Source organism: Passer montanus, unplaced genomic scaffold, assembly GCF_014805655.1.
Source record: "Passer montanus isolate IOZ18808 unplaced genomic scaffold, ASM1480565v1 scaffold19, whole genome shotgun sequence".
In the NCBI taxonomy this organism is placed as follows: Eukaryota; Metazoa; Chordata; class Aves; order Passeriformes; family Passeridae; genus Passer; species Passer montanus.
The window spans coordinates 341,783-359,087 of NW_024366480.1; positions in this window are offsets into that span (position 1 = coordinate 341,783).

Consider the following 17,305-nt stretch of genomic DNA (forward strand, 5'->3'; position numbering starts at 1 on the left):
TAGATTTTATTAAAGAGCTTATAATCTGTATGTTTCCATATGCTTTCTAATGCATTTAAATATTTTTTCCTGATTCCATGTATTAGCATATGCAAGAATAAATTTATACTGAAATAAATTGGAATATGAGACAGTTTGCATGTAGAAGGAGGGAAATGCATTTTTTCATTATTTAAATTATTTTTTTTTTACATTCTGTACTAGCCACTTTGTTGGGAGATACGCTGCCTTCTCCAACCTCAAAATGTATTAAATTTTAACAATGAAAAAAGAGAATTTGCCTTACATTCAGAAATTTTATTTCCTCACAGCTCTTAAAGGAGTATGGCACACAACACATTTTTACCTCTATAAGAAATACAGAAATCTTGGTCCAATTTCTCCAGTATTGCCTCTTTGCATGCACAGTCATTTGAATATGTCTTTTTTTAATTGTCATTTGCATCTACAGATGGTGCACCTCATATCCAACTGGCACATACTGACGGCATGGCTTACATACAGTCTGTGGCTTATCCCAGTAGAGACGAAATGATGGGCAAACCTTCCCACCACCTCCCAATAACTGTAATGACATTAATGAAAAACGGATTGACATCTCTTTAAAACTTTGGCCTTGAACGTAGCAGCTTAATTTTTCAAGCCTGGTAATTTATGAAAGCATGTGCTTCTACCAAAATGAATACAACTGCTACATTTTTTTTATTTTACAGTGGTATGGAAAAGTATAAACAATTTACAGTGCCATAAACTCCTAGATGCTAGACAGCTAAATATTCTTAATGTTAATGACATAGGCTATATTCTAGAGCTAGGCTATTTTTTAGAGCTATCCTTTCCAATTACACTCACACAATAGTAAGGGAAAATCCAAGTTATCTTTCTTTGGAGTGAGATAACAGAAAATATCATAATTTTTATTCCCAGAATGAGCATGTTGAAACCCAAGATCAGCTCTACAGGAGCTTGAAAGGTAACTTGAAGTGCAACTCCTTCCCTACTGGGAATCCTCTGGCTCCACAGCAGTTCTGGGGAGCGTGACATGCAAAAGCAGAGAAATATCTGCTTTTTCTCATGTGTTTTCCAATAAAGAGGTCTTTTGTACTGGATAATTCAGGTGGTTAATATTTAAGAAGAACCAAGAGAGTGGCTCATGTTGTTGCTCTGACTGACTCGATAAGAAGTGTTCTCATTCCCATTGTGCTTTGATTGTCATATTGTTGCAGTTTAAAAACACAGCAAAATTGTAGGAATTCTTGAAACCTCTACAATGCTGAATTAAGCTGTACCCTGTACATTCACTTATATCCCACAAAATATATCCCACTAATTTGGACACACTGTTCTATATTCCATTTGAGAAGCAAAACTGTCTGCTCCCTTAATTGTTACTTGCAATTAATAGTTGTAAGATTTTGGGGAAGGTGCTTTTTTGCACATTTGCTCTGATTTGTAGGGTTAGATAGTATAGTAAAAAATGTGTGCTGCTCATTGGGTCTGGAAATAAAGTCTGAGTTCACAGTAACAGTACTGGAATTGTGAGTTGACACTACAGAGTGCGTAGTTTATTCTCCAGTATAAATTTTCAAAAACATCACTTTTTTGGTTCTGGAGTGCTTCCAGATTTGAAGAATGTTTTGGAATATTACATTTGCAATCTGCAATTTGTGATAATTTTGACCTTATTTTTAGTAATAAAATTGTGTTTAAATCTGCTGATCACAGCTCAGGTTTGGTGCTGGCCTGACTCCACAGTTGTCCTGATTTCAGAGATCTCCAGTATATCCCATGAAACAGAGACAGTGTTGTAGGTGACCCATGATGCTCTGCAGACCTGGGGACTCCTTGCTTTGCAGCTTCCTTCTGCTTCTTTCCTTGCAGGAGACAATCTCCTCTACACTAGTGGCTGCAGAGGTGATCAAAATACAAGTGAAACGCTGCAGATGCAGAGCTGGAGACCAGGGCTAAGATGCTGGTGGGCTGTGAGACTGTCATGCATGGGATTGGGAGGAGAAGGGTGCTGGGGTGTTTTTATCTTATTGCAAACGTTCCATACCTTGTCGATGATTTCTTATGGGAAGCTCCTCACAGTACTAACTCCATTTTCCTCCCAGCACAGCTAACAAACTCCATCTAACTTCTCGACCAGCCAACCTACTCTTTTACAATACCCATCCTAACTGGATCTAGCTGTGGCCTATTAAGGGCAGGGCTGTTCCTAATTCTTGATAATTAGTGCAGCTGTAACTCTTTAGGGGTGAAATTACCTTCATTACTATCTCTATTCTCCTACATTCCATCCGTTCACACTGGGGTGGACAGCAGGATATGGGAAGAGGCTATACAGGAGAAAAAAAAATCAAGTGAACCAGACTGTGATACTGTGCATGAATGACAAAGCTGAAGAGCAAAGGTGCAGCAGGGATGTCAGGCTGCATGGAGGTGCTGGATGAAAGGGAGGCAGACCACAAAAATTTGAACAAACTCCTATAGGCAGGCCCTTCATCACTACACAAGGTCATTTTCTTCCAAATTTTGCTTCACACAAGGATAATTTCCTCACAAGTGCGATTGATCCTATTAATGTGATTTTAGCAGCATTTAAATTACTTTATACCAGTAAGAGTCTGTTTGTTTGTTTTTTTTCTGAGTCAGACATCTTTTTCAGAAAAAATGCAGCATTTATAGGAGTTTTATTCATCTAACTATGAAGTACACATATTATGAAGATCACATCTGTCTCTTTTCAGCTTCACAGACTACACCTTTTCAGAGACAGGTGGTCCATAAGGACTAACAGGTGTACCCCAAGTATTGCCACCTCCATGTTATGGGCAGCCCTTGCAAACACTGTGCTCAAAGCACTTCAGTCATTTCTCCAGCATTTTCACCATTCAGATACTTCACCAGGATCCACCTGGGGTACTGGCAGCTGCATTCATGTTATGCATCAAAGAAAATTTAGCACAGGACTAGAAGAGTGCAACAAAAAGAAAGTTAAATGGGAAACATTTTCAGTTGAAAGACTAATTCCAAGGTAGGATAACAGTTTTAGAATAACCAGTCCATTAGGGCTAATAAACATTTTGCTATGGGCAATGCTAGTAGAGTTTCATGGGGCACCCTGTACCCTGCGCCTTGGTGAGTGCTTCCACTCTGTCTGTGCAGGGAAAGGCCAAACCAGGCAGTGCAGTAGAGTCTTCAGTACCCTCAGTACTCATGAGAGCCGCACTGAGATGCACAGCTCTGGAGATGTGCAGACACTACACAGAGGACCACTGTGACCCATCGAGCAATCAAGCATTAGCATTGGCAGAGACACTATTGCACCTTTTATCAGGAGAGTGACATCTGTGTGGCTTTGGACAGCTGCTGAATCTGTCTTTATTAATATGGTCCTCAGCTTAGAATGGCATCATCCTGCCTGCCTGGGCTGTGCGCACCAAGGCATGGTCTGAGAACCTGAACCAAGTGTTTCCAGATTGCCAAAATCTACTGTGCCCAAGTCTGGACTTACCTCAGGAAGGTACCACAACTCTTCCAGGATTTCTTCTTCCTGTGGACATTATCTGGCTACATAGAAAAGAGGGCAACAAGATTCACTGGTGACAAGGTCAAAGACAGCAGAGGGAATGAGCTGGCAATCTAAGTTCCTGGGGTCTGGTCTTCATAATGGCGGTTTAACATTAAATACATATAGTCTTAGGAAGAAGGAATGGTGCCCAGAAGTTCCTCACTCCTATGACTTCCCCAGCCCCAGAAATACAGTGTCTCCCTTTCCCAGGCAGCCCAGTCAAGGCTTAAGCTCTTTTTGGCATAGTTTTGTTGTAAAGTACCCTCACCCACCAGTAGGAAGGTTTTTACCCTGAAGGTAAAAAGGTAGATGTGAATTTTGACAGCCTGAGGAGGAAGTAGTTTCTGGATTTCTCAACTCATATGGCAAAACCTGGGCTATTGTATTGAAGGGTATGAAAAGAGGACTATGAAAAGAGGACTAGCAATATGTTAGCTGTCTGCTGTCAACACAATGGACACACTGGAAAAATCAATGACAAGTCTCACTGCTTGGTCTGGTCAGCTGTGGACAACTCTGGTGCCACCAGAGCCATAAGTCTGGACACTAGGTAGAAACAAATGAAGTGTTCTAATACCTAAAGTCATGAGCAACTGCCTAAACCTTTTATTAGGTGTTGGAGGTATTTCCTCTGTCTACACAAAGTTGTCAAAAAGGACCAAAAGAAAGAAAAGGTGATGTTTAACTCTGCGGTATATAAAGTGTTTCTGCATCAGTGATTTCTTCCCCATGGAACACAGCAGGTAAGTCTTGGTGACAGTCAAGCTTAAGCTTTTTATTTTTTTTCCTTCCATTTCCTGGCATTTGCAAATATAAGATAGGTCCTTAATGTTATATTAACATAGATTTTTATGTGTCAATTAACAATAAATTCATTATGAAAACTCATTTAGGAAAGGGCTGACACCAGACAAAGCCTTGAGGCAGCTGTGGAGTGCTGGGATGAAACATCTGCTCCATCAAATTGCACTCAGATGCTCGCATTTCTCAGCTGTTCACCCCTGCTCCACAGCATCTCAAGCAGCCACTTACCTCCTCGGGACATACAAGTTCGGACACAGACCCACACAAAGGCCAAATGTCTCCATCAATTCTTCCAGACATAAACAGCTAAAGAAAGTTGTCAAGATATGCAACCCTTTGACATCATGAAAGAAAAAAAAGTCTGAACAAGCTATATGCCATGTTCATTTTTCATGTGAGATTTGCTTTTGCTGACTTATTTACTCAGTATTCAATTTGACAACCATCTCAAATATTGGATCTGCTTCTGAAACCCACCTATCTTCTATGTTATGGACCTCATTTGCTATTTTAGCTACTGCAAAAATGCCTTCCATTACTAGCTGTGTTGCTTCTCATGACATAATAGAAATTGACTCAGAAAGTAGCATATGCTGTTATCACACATAATAGATCAGCCACATCTCAAGGATTGGAAGCCAAAATTACCATTTGGCATGTCTGTAAATTCAAATATAACGTCTGTCCCAAGTTGGAAATTAATGGAATTTTATCATTTTACAGATATATATCAAAGCTTTCACTACTGCCATAAGAGATTTTTCATTTAGTATTTGTGTTAAAGGAATTCTAGGTGTTAAAGGTGGGTGTTTAATGTTGTTGAAGAGCTCATCAGGCTCCAGTTTGTAAAACACATCTCCTTCTGCCTCTCTGCAGATTGTTTCCTTCACTTTGAGGCTCAGTGCTTCCAGAAACACAGAACTGGGAGAAGCTCCTGAGAAGCTGCTTCTCTGTCTCCCTGCCCCAAGGCAGGACCCACTAAACCATTGAGAACTAAACAGTTCTCAACAAAATAGAAGGCAATAGTAAAATATTTTACACATATACACATCCCCTTCATACATGTTCAGTGTACGTCAAAAATTCTTCCCTGTGGGTTGGTACTATTTACCTTTAGTTTTCAAAGGGCCAGTAACACAGAAAAAGGCAATTACTGAGGATGAACCTTATCTGAACACTTTCAGAACAGAAAGCTCCCTGACAGCAGTCAGATTTCCATGCACACACATGGCAGGATCACACCTTTCATGAGTAGCTCAATTCTTACCTGTAGCTGGGGTGTATTTTCAACCAGCACACAAGCTCTGGTGGGGATTTTTCACCAATTGTACACCGACTTTTTTCATCTTCTGCCACTTGTGTTTTTGAAGAGGATTTCTTTTCAACAGCTATGGTTTCTAAAAGGGACAAATTATGCGTCCAGTTCTGCAAACCTGCCTGCAATGAACGCCTTTAGAAATCAGTGGAGCTTTCACATGGCAGATGGCTCCCTAGGATTGAGCTCTACATAATTTTGCGATATTTTAGCTGGGGATATTTTAGTGGCTTTTTCCCTATGCATGACAGCATGATTTGCTAGCTGCTAGAAAATGTCATCAGACCCTTTCTCATTCCACAGTGAAACCTTTGGATTTGTTTTGAATGAGCAAAAATGTTTTCCTTCCCTGTTGTACAGGACACTCCTATCCGATGAAAAATACTTCCAGATAAAAACAGTGACAGTAGAAGGGTAGAAAGGTAAACCAGCCATGCTGTGATTCAAAATAGATGTAAAGCCAAAAGAAGGGGGAAGGGATTTTGCTAAAAGCCTTTAAGCAAATGTTCTATTATTGAAAATGCCTCCATCCCCTAAAATTCTTCTGGAGGACCTTCTAATTATTTCATTTATGGTGTCAATTGATTTCTCTAACAAAGCAATAAATGCAATATAAAAAAATTCAACAAGTTCAGCTTTTTTGCATTTGTTCAAAAAGGATGAATTCAGTGATCATTGCATGTCAGTCTACATCTAGGCTACCTCCTACAAAAACACAGCAAAAGCAAAAAAGACGTTGCTTCAAACCTCTATTTCGCCAGCATTTGTCCCAGTCCCAGAATGAATTAATTCATTATTCCTGGCCAGGCCTATATCTGCACACGGAGATTGCAGTGGATTATTTTACACTAGTTTTGCCAACGGACTCTGCAGGGAACATTCTCCTTCAAGCTGGTCACAGAACTGGTTAGGGGTAACAAGACATGTTCTAACCAGCTACTATAGTGCTTAAAATGGACTTGTATGTCCAACTGATGTTTAAATTCAAAAGATTTGTCAGTGAGTGAAGTAAAGGTTACCCAGCTCCCTGGGCAGTCCATAAAATTAAACAGGAGTCCTGTTTAGAAAGTTTTCATTTCCCACTTTGTCATTCCCCTGGAAGATATACGTAGCTATGACTTACCATCTCTGGCTAGTAAGACAGATTCTACTGTCAATTTTTTTGCGTTTTTTAAAAATCAAAGCATCTATGCCTCTATTCTGAAGCAAAGCAGATATTCAGAATACACCTCATTTCATCCTAGAATTTGTAGTTTGCAATATCATTTACAGCACACACAGATACACAACGCCTATTGTATTTTTCTCTATTCTGACCTTGTGATTAATTACTCCTTTCTAATGTTTCCACTTGTTTTCATAACACATTCCTTCTTTTTGACCCTTCAATATGATGGCTACTCAACAAAACTAAAATTAATGTGGCTTCCTTGTTTCCTTCTTTATATAACAGTGCAATCAATAATATCATCTGACTTCTGGAGACAGGACCTGTTAGTTAACCTTCCTTGCTGCTCTTGGCTGAACAGTTGCTGGGCACTGCAGCATGTAAGACATTGTAAATTACAGAAAAATAGTTGCTATCTTCAAAAATATGGTGATACACCAGTCATTTTAACAGCAGGATATTTTGATTCATTGTTCACATTCACTGTTCACATAATAAACACTTCAGGACTTGAGTCTGGGCTATTGAAGAGGGATTTTTGTTCAAAATAATTCTTAACCATTGTACCAATGGTATTCTGAACCAGACACTTGATCAGAAAGGTCTGGAGCCTTGTGAGACTATTCAGACTCCCACGTTAGATCTCCATGCAAATTTCATGTGATGTTCTACCTGAGCATGGAAATACAAATGGGGAAAAAACTCACTAAGAAAAAAGCAGTAGTCATTTTAAGGGATGATGCTTTTTTTTTTTTTTTTTTTCTTTAATGACATTGTACCAGATGGACAAGAAAAAGTTATAAGAAAGGAGAATGAATAACAAAGAATTTGCTTTGGCAGTTGAGAATCATGAATATGTTTTGCGGCTGGTAACCAACACAACCAGGGAGAAAGAGTGCTCATTATTGCACAAGTGATAACAAGACAGTACACGAAGACTTAATAAGACCACATTTAGAAAATTAAGGAAATGGGACCTTAAGGAAGCACTCTAAAGCATAACATGCAAAGCTATTTTTGCTAATCAAAGAGGCATTGCAAACTTGGTTAACATTTGCTTTAATGAAAGACTTTAATTTTTGTCCAGCTCCTCCACAGAGTTCAAAACTGCGTAGCTGAACTCTAAACTGTCTAATATTTCGTGTTGAAGGTCTCTTTGTCAACAGAGAAATCAATGGATTATGCATTCCCATTTTTCAAACTCTGTTCAGCCAGTTCAAGGAGAGCTCTTGCTTACAGTCACAGACTTGTAGGCCTATGTTAGTTCATGAGGATGAAACAGGAATTAATTTTGCTATAGGATTACTACATCCAGTTTAGCATTCTTTGTACAAGCTTACTGAACCAGACCAGGAACTTCCTTTATACATTCACTTCTAAACATTCCCATTTCCTCAATATACAAGCAATCCTCTCTATTTTGAAGGAACGTGTTTCTTGTCATCTAAGTAGAAATCGACACATACACATGAACAATATTCTAGAAACAGGCAGTCTCTTGGTCTCCTTTGGTCTGAAATATAAATTATATATTGGATTATATATTGGATTGTGGCTTTAAAACTGATATATCAATTTCAGTTTTTCTCTGCTAGGATCCTTAAAAAGTTTAGCTAGTCTAACTTACATCAGAATTCAATCACAAAGGAGAGAAAATAAGGACTATTTACTATGAGAGTAAACATAAACATAAACAAAAAACATTACAATAATGTTTTTGAAATTGTCATAATTTTTATTACATTTTTTTTGTGGAGTCATATCTGGAATAAAGGCAATAGTGTTGTATTCTTCAACCTGAGATTTGAGGGGAAGTAGGCCTTATCATGACAAAAAAGGCAGAGCATCCCTGAGATCAGTTTATCTGCCGTCAAAAAAAATAATCAAAAAAGAGCTGAATTTATGGATTGAACCCTTAAGAAGAATTGATGTGCTGAGATATTCCCTGCCTTGCCTCATAGATAAATTCTGATAGCACCCAACAGCACCACAAACCAGAGCTGGTTAAAGAAAGGGTAAGTATGTAAGAACAAATTAATTAGTATATTTTATTCTGGAAAAACATCCTTTATTTTCATTCATTGAGAAGGGATTGAGCAGGGGAAATAAACTGTTTTGATTTAAAAAGCCCTTTGTTCTGATTTGGTACCTGAAACATGAAAATGAAGTATTTTTTGTCAACCGGTAACAGAAAAATTATTTAATTTTTATTTGAATTTTTGCACTATTAATTAAAAGGATGAACATTTTTAAAGTATTTTATAAAAATTTAATGTTAATTGCAAAATAGTTTTTCACTGGGGAAAATATCTTGATACAATGTTGCAAATTTAGCCTGATATAAATCAGAATTAAATCCTTCCATGTTGCTAGAGAACAACAATGATGCAAATGGAATTATAATCTACCACAGAAAAGCAAGTTTAATTTATGGGAGATAAGAGCCTCAGTGGCTGTTCAGCTGAAAACCTTAACATCCTTCCAAAAGCTCAGTCTACGTTGCAACCAATGTGTTAGCTGCAAGATACAGATTTTAATGTAGAGATTTTAATTTTACAGATTTTAATTACAAAATACAGATTTTAATTCAAAGGATGGAATTGTCTTGACCAAAACTTCTGTGGTGTTGTGTTTCCAAGCTGTCATCCACTTCAGGTAATGCTAACACAGGCAGACTGTGAATGGCTGTCACCCTTTTAATACTTTGATGCTCTTCCATTAACTTACACTGAGCCGAGCTATGGGGTTTTTCTTTCATTATCCATTAACAATAAACAACAACTCAATTAATTAATACATGTATTTAATGGACTGTCAATATTGAAAAAAGGTGAGTTTTGTTCAGTTTTTTTGGTCAGTTTTGCATATAATTCTTACTAACACTTGAACAACAGACATGTAAAGTTTCTCTACTTCTTTGATAGTGATTATATGTAAAGGAGAATTTAATATAGAATAAAGTTCAAACAAAATATCTAGAATTGTAACTGGAATCTCGAGAATTTTTACAATTTGAAATAGAGTGATTTTTATTTTGCTAGACTGATATTATTGAGATTAGACTACAATAACACTAGAAAGATTGCCAAAATAGATTGCTTCAAACAGCACGTACTAAAGATTTTTGGATTTTTTTTATTTAATGAGAAATACCAGAATTTCATCTCTCCCCTTAATTCAATTCAAAGGAGAAAAAAATAGAAATTATTACTCAAAAATTTGAAATGGCACTATGCAAAAATAGAAATTAAAAACTATGAAAGTAGATGCTGGGAAATCTTGGTCTATGAGGCTGCATGAAGACTGATATTTCTTATTCTATTAAAAAATCTGTATATGTGCATATGTTAAATAAAAGCAAGGATTTTGTCCTGACAGTTAAAATATTTTGGGGTTTATTTTTGAGGGTTCAGGTTTGTATTGTCTTAACTGGTAGAGTACATTTATCACTTTTATGGAGGCACATAATTTATACCTACTTCTCACTTGACCTGAGCCACTAAAGCAAATGGATTACCATCAGTTCAAGTCAGTTTATACAAAGACCCTTTTCACTGACAATGCATTGCTCCAGCACAATAACTTAACAAAAGCCCCACATAAAAGACTTTGTAGTGTATTTTTAGGACACTTTGTATAATTTTGATCTACTTCAGTATACTTTGCATACCTTCTCTGTGTTGATATTATTTGAGTTTTAAGTACAATGGACTTTGTATAAAACTATAGAGGAACGAAATAGGGAATTAAATAAAAAAAAAGAAGAATCCCTTCAATGCTTTCATTTGTGGTCAGTCACCACTGTACTCCCTCTCATTTCTTTTGAGATTTGTAGCCAAGCTGAGATCTACGGCCATCTGTTTTTAATCTCTATTCAGGATGATAGTCTGTGGATCAATGAACTCTAGCCACAGTCTATAGAGAAACTGCAAATCTTTTGGGGATAATTTCCAGAGGATAATAATATTCACAAGAGACTTATTTTGCCTTCCTTATCTCCAACTACAGTTTTTCATAAAAGAATGGTATCATAGCTGCCTGTTCCAACAATTGCTTCTATCATGATGCATTATTGCCAGTGAGCTAAACAATTGAAGTCATAAATCTTTGAGCTTTTAGCTCTGCTACCACTGCCCAAAGGAGATTTTGTGAGACACAAGTGAGCTAAAGAGAGTCAAGTGACTAAATGCAGAAGGGTGAAATGGGACAGAAAAGCGCTCCTAATATATTGTCTGGATTTTCTTGCAAGAAAACATAGCATGAAATAAAGTTCCTTCACAAGTCTGAAATTAAGCGCGGTGTGCTTGCTTCAGTTAATGCCCACCAGACACCAACCACAGTGACAGAAACGAGTAACTCTACTAACTGCACATTACACTGAGAAACACATATGAGCAGAAAATAACAACTACTAGTTCCTGTCCTGGTGCCCACTGACACGGCATCTGCTGAGGATGAAATGCACAAATGCATATGCTAAGAAGGGTTAATCTCAGTGGCTCTCACACAGTTCAGTGCTGAGCACTCCCCTACACTCACACTTCTGTGCATGACCTGCAGCCATCCTGCCAAAGCCGGAAAACACATGGCTTTGTAAACTCCTGATAGGGTCTGTACTGCTACTTCTCCCTTCCTCATACTGAGGAAAAAGTGGAGAGAGCATCTGGGACTGATGGAGGTTCAGGCTCCCCAATCCCACACTGAATTAACTACTGGGCTGGTGGACAGCACAATACCCTTCTCAGAGCTGGCTGAAATCACCGACTCCAAAGGGTCATTACTACACAAGCAGGTCCATTCCCTGCAGAGGGGCATGAGGGCATGATAAATCAGCCTACCAAACTGCTCCAAAGAAAAAATAAATAAGCAGCACTCCTTAACCCTTAGCTCTCCCAAATGTGCTTTGTTATTTCTTTCAGACATCTGTCCAAAATGAAATTGGCATAAACTCAGGACAATTTTTCTGATCTGAGATTCAGGCCTCTTATCTGAATTGCATCACTGCACTTAAAAATCACATCCTTGCTGATGTGAATATCCATCTTTTCAAATTATTGTTCTGTATGTCACGTAAGTTGCAGCATTCTTATCTCTCTTGAGAAAAAAAATAAGCTATTTTTTTCAGCTTCTTGCAATATTTTTTAGGATGTTGAGATTCTACATTTTAAATATGAACAGCTGAATTCTCCCCTTAGATACATAAATGCAATTCCCACTGAAATCAATTAAAGCTGTCTTGAAATCTCACAGAGTACCCTTAACTTTATATCCATTTATATCTTGAAAGTAATTGGACATATATCATGAGAATTGTCTAATGGAAAGATGAATCACCCCCCAAGCTCACTATCTGGAAGGAGAGTTTAGATACTTGATACACAGCTTTTCACTTTCTTAAATTTTCAGAACCACAGCTTCTCTCTACACCTCCATTTGTATAAAATATTTCAATTTCATGGTGTTAATCCTCTTTTTTTGAACTTTATCTTGATTTCCTGCCAAGAAAGGAAGAACTATGGGAAAAAAAATTAGTTCTTAACTGAGTCTACTCTCATATAAAATATTTCTACTCTACAATATTATGGGGAACATTTTAAAACAAAACAGACTTTATAAGAAAACTGCAAGGCTATGGTATTAGCCTGAGAAGTATTTACAAGGAAAATGACTACAGTGATGGAAATTCCAGTTGTTCCAGACTAGTCCTTACCCCATCCAAGTCAAGAGATTTTTTACCACTGATTTTTGTGCTGGACAGTTTCACTCTGCTCAAGGGCTGGGACTTCTCTCTTGCCAGTGGATTCTTCAGAGCATGTGAGAAAAAAAATGAAATGGAATTCTCTTGAAAATATTATATCAAGAGTCCATAGTAATACTGATAAGCATGTTGCTTATTCTAGAACAACTTCTTAATTCCAAACCATATCTAGTTTCCATTAAAAAGAACTATAGCATTATACAAAGTATTCTATATTAATTGAAAAATATTTTTTCTGAAGCAATTTCTGAGATACTAGTTTCACTGCTGAAATACAATAATTTTCTTGGTTTTAACAGCTTTAATTGTGATTTAAATAAAGTTAGGCTAGGGTGGAAAATCCTCTTTTAAAGACATATCTGGCTGGAAGATAAAGGTACAGGTCAGAAGCTATCAGGAGCCTCTTTAGATAGCCTGTGTGAAGTATCATTCTTGGGAATGGGAGTGTGAGGATAACTGGGAGGCAGCATCTGGAGCCAAGGACCAGGGGAAGCAGCTTTTCTGTCTTCCTTCTGTCTCTACCACAGAACTAGTTAGCTTTAGCTTTACATATGAAATTGTAGTACACATGAAATTCCTGATGATACTTTTAATAGAAGCCATAAACTTTTAATCAAGAGGTAGTCTGAAAGAAACAGTGTATTTTCATAGAGTAATAGTCTCTTGCTGGTTTACAGAAATGAGATTTATCTTCAAAGCAGAAGATATCGATCATACGCTATTACAATCACAGCACTATTTCTTGTACCGGGTGATGGACGGTGAAGCAATGATCTTGACTGATGGATGTCAGTACACAAGAGAGACAGTGGTTTAATGCACTTTTCCAACAGCAGACCTCTGAGCAGTTCAAGTTATAATTGCCCCTTCTGGGGGCCAGAAAACTAGGACAATTTTGAAATGAGAAAATAATGGGTAATTCGTCCATAGAACAAATTTTCCATTTGGAATACCATGATTAGTCTATTTTTCAATGGGCTTATAAGTACTCAATTACGGTAATTTTAAATTATTTCAAATTTTTTTTCTGGAAACAAAACTATTTCACTAATAAAGTATAATAGAGAATAAAGAATAGGGTTTTCTTGCATTGAGCCTGAGAGTTTCACCCAAGATCCATGAAGTGTTTCTATGAACAGAGTACTCCTGCTGCAATCACCTGCTTGTGTATTTTTGGGTGTTGACTTCATTTGCCCACAAATTAACTATTGGGACTTCTGGTTCCCCTCTCCTGAGGTTATATGAATCTCAATTATCTCTTAAGATCAGTGATTAATTTTTTGTGTATCTTAAGAGGTGGAGGATCTCCTTTCTAATCTCTTCTTGGGGTATAGCCCTGCCTAATCCTACTTGGTCATCCATTTGCTCTTTAAAAACATCCACAGTTCATTCATCCTTTCTCAGCTTTCTAAAGAAAGTTTGTGAAAATGCAATTTTTTTAAGAGAGGTGAGAAAGCCCAGGTTTCTTTTATGTTGGCCATTTTGTGCTGAAAGCTGTAGGTAGGATATCTTATTCTATAAAAATGGTAGGAACTCTAGTTATGACTTCCTTACCTCTTTTCACTTGTTTTCCATTTCATTTTATGTCTTGCTCCTGACAACTTGCTACATATCACAAATCATACGATCTGCTCTAAATATTGTGGTTTATTAGCTTTCCAAAGTTCTGGGCCTTTATGTCCTAATGATGATGCAATAATATTGGGTAAAAGTGATTAAGCATTTTTATCTTTATTTCTACTTCTTTAATTACTGGGGATTTAGAAGCTGTGGAAAAAAAATTCCTGTTAGATATTATGGTGAGTTGGGAGCCCTACAGAACACATGAACTGTGTTTTCACAAGTTTACTTGGTTGTCTTCAAGTGCTCTGCACTTTCAAAAAAAAAACAGACACAGAAATGAAGAAAGCATTTTTAAGTTTGGAAAAAAATATTTTGCAAAATAGGGTGTGTGACAGGTCTGGCACTGTCTGCCAAACGTAGACTTGTGCTGTGGGTACCTAGTGAAACAGTGCTGCTAAAATCAGTGCTTATATTCCCTAAAGAAGTGATGAAAAACGGATAAGGGGCTTTGAAGACCTCCAGGGGCAGGTCTTTTCTGGCAAGCTGAGGCATCTAAATGATTCCTGCTCTCGAGGGCCTGAAGGGGAATCTGGGGTTTTGATCATGGATCATACATGATGTAAAACAGACAATGCAGTCTGTGTTCCCAACTCTGGTGACCCCCTTGCCCAAATACTGCATCCCTCTTGCTCCTGCTGGAAGGAGGGCAGGGCAAGGGCAGGGACTTTGGCCTGTCACTGGGCATCTTCTTGGCTCACATCTTGCTCTCTGGTTCTACTCTGGAATCAACCCCAGCTGGCATGGCCTTCTGTTGTTGGTAGCTTTGCTTCCGTGGGGTACAGGGATGGATCGAAGTTTGGGCATGAAATGAGGAGCTGAGATACAGAAGAGAATGAAAATGGAACTTGACTTCTATTTTTACACCTGTCTTTGCCGCCTTGCTCGGTAGGATTGGCCATGTCGGTGTTTCGGGGCCCCGTGGAGCGGCTGGAGCGAGCTCTCCCATTGCCGGGCTGTCCCTCAGCAGCGGCACGGGCGCTGCTCCTGCCCGGGGGCTCGGGCAGGTGCCGAGCCCCGGAATGCCGCGGTCACCAGCCGGGTCCGGCTCCTCCTGCGGGCACGGCTGCGTGCGAGGGTCCCGGCGCGGCCCTCTGGGCTCCCCGGCCTCGCCGTGGCGGTGCCGGCCCGGCCGCGGCCCCGGCGGGCCCCGAGCGGGACACGGGCCCCGAGCAGGACACGGACCCTGGAGCGGGACACGGACCCCGAGCGGGACACGGGCCTTTCCCGGCGCCGCGCTGAGGGCCCGTTTCGCCTTTCGTTTGAAAATAAAAGCCGTCATCAAAACCATTCGCGAGTCACCTATTGAATCACTTAATTCCCGAATCCATGCCATGGGTGATTTAGAAAAGGCAATTAAAAAGCCACGGAACGCTCTCTGTTTTTTTTATTGCGAGCTTTATCAGCCGGGAATGCTGCCTGCTATCCGCTGTGCTAAAAAAAAGCCTCAATACACAAATTGCAGTGGTGTTTTATGAGTGCCTGCTTGGCTTCCCTTCCTCTGCCCCAGACTGTCAGAAAATATTTTCTTGAATATATATATTTTTTTTTAAATAATTTTATATTTTATTTTTGTTCATTTAATTTTATTTTATTTTGCTCTGACTGTAGATTTAGGGCTGGATTGAAAATAATCAGAAAGAGAATGGCAACGAGACAATCACCTAGTGTGAGATCAGCCCTGACTTGCTGTGAGCTTAACCACCCTTCTCCTGGGCAAAGTAAAGATCAGCAGGGATTGGGAATGAGCCAGCTCCATCACAGCTCTGTTATTATGCCAGCAACCCTAGAACATAACCCTCCTCAGCACTGAGGCCAAGGGTTCAGTCTCACCTTGCCTGTCAAAGCCAAAGAGTATAAGACTTGCAATTAAAGTGGACACAATTCTGCTTTAATATCTATTAATTCTGCAGTAATAAAGCTAAATGTAGAGTGATGAAAACAAGAATCACAGCAGGATTAACAAATTAATTTTTTGTTCTCATGTTGTCCTCCTGGATGCTCAAAAACAAGCTAATACCATGCTAATGTTCCTTTTAATAGACACTGCTTGAAACTTGCCTGTTCACACCCTGCAGTATCTGAACAAGAACCTGGCCCAGATCGTATGTTCTGCGTCTCCGTCTGTGCTGGTGGGTCAAACTGCTCTGTGAAAAGAGCTCTCCAATAGCTCCTGTATTCAGCTAAACTAGTGAGAATCTGAAGTGCCAGGGATTTGGATTGAATTCAGCTTTCCTTTTGATTCAAAAAATCCAGACAAACTCACAGCTGAAAACCTTCCTGTCTTTCCCATGTTGAAAAGGAGGGTGAGCTGGAGTAGTAGATGGGAAGGCCTTTGCTCTCTCTGCTGGAGCAGAGTGGGGCATGGTGCTAGAGCAGCAGGAGCAGAAGATGCCTCTCATGCCTGCAGTGAAACTTAGCAGACAGAAGTTGCCCCTAAAGAGGGGATCTAGTCCCCAACAGAGGTCCCTGAGTGTGCTGTGTGTGAGCCTTTGTGAAAGTACTTTCTCTCTTGTTCTTCACCCCAGACAATTCAAATGCTCCTGGGATAGCATTATTGGAGTTGTGTTTCCTTGCATTTTCCACAACTGCCTGTTTTTCTACTTGTCTCCCCTTTTCCGTTTCCTGTTGGCACTGCATGCTCAACTCCTAACCTCTTACACACATGCACTGGATTTTTTCACTTGCTGGAGGAGGTGCTGCACAATGAGATCCATGTAGTGAGAGTTCAGTTGCTACATGTTGGAGCACGGCATATGCTAGCCAGTTTTCTCACCCACACCCCTCTCCGTGGGATTTCTCAGCACATTTGCTTCCCAGCTCCTGCACTCAACATGTGCTGCAATGTGTAGTGGAATATCTGGGTCTGAGGCCCTGCAGTGTATAGGAGGACTCTTCCTGACTTGTATTAATATTGCTGCCAGTGAAATCTGTGGCATTTTGATTGCTTTGGAGCTCCAGTGCTGCTGAAACGTCTTGCTTTCTGCTTACCCATATGACTCTCCTTTCAGCTTTTTGTCTTCACATGAAAGAGAGGGCAAAAAAATCTTTTGATGTTTTTTGAGA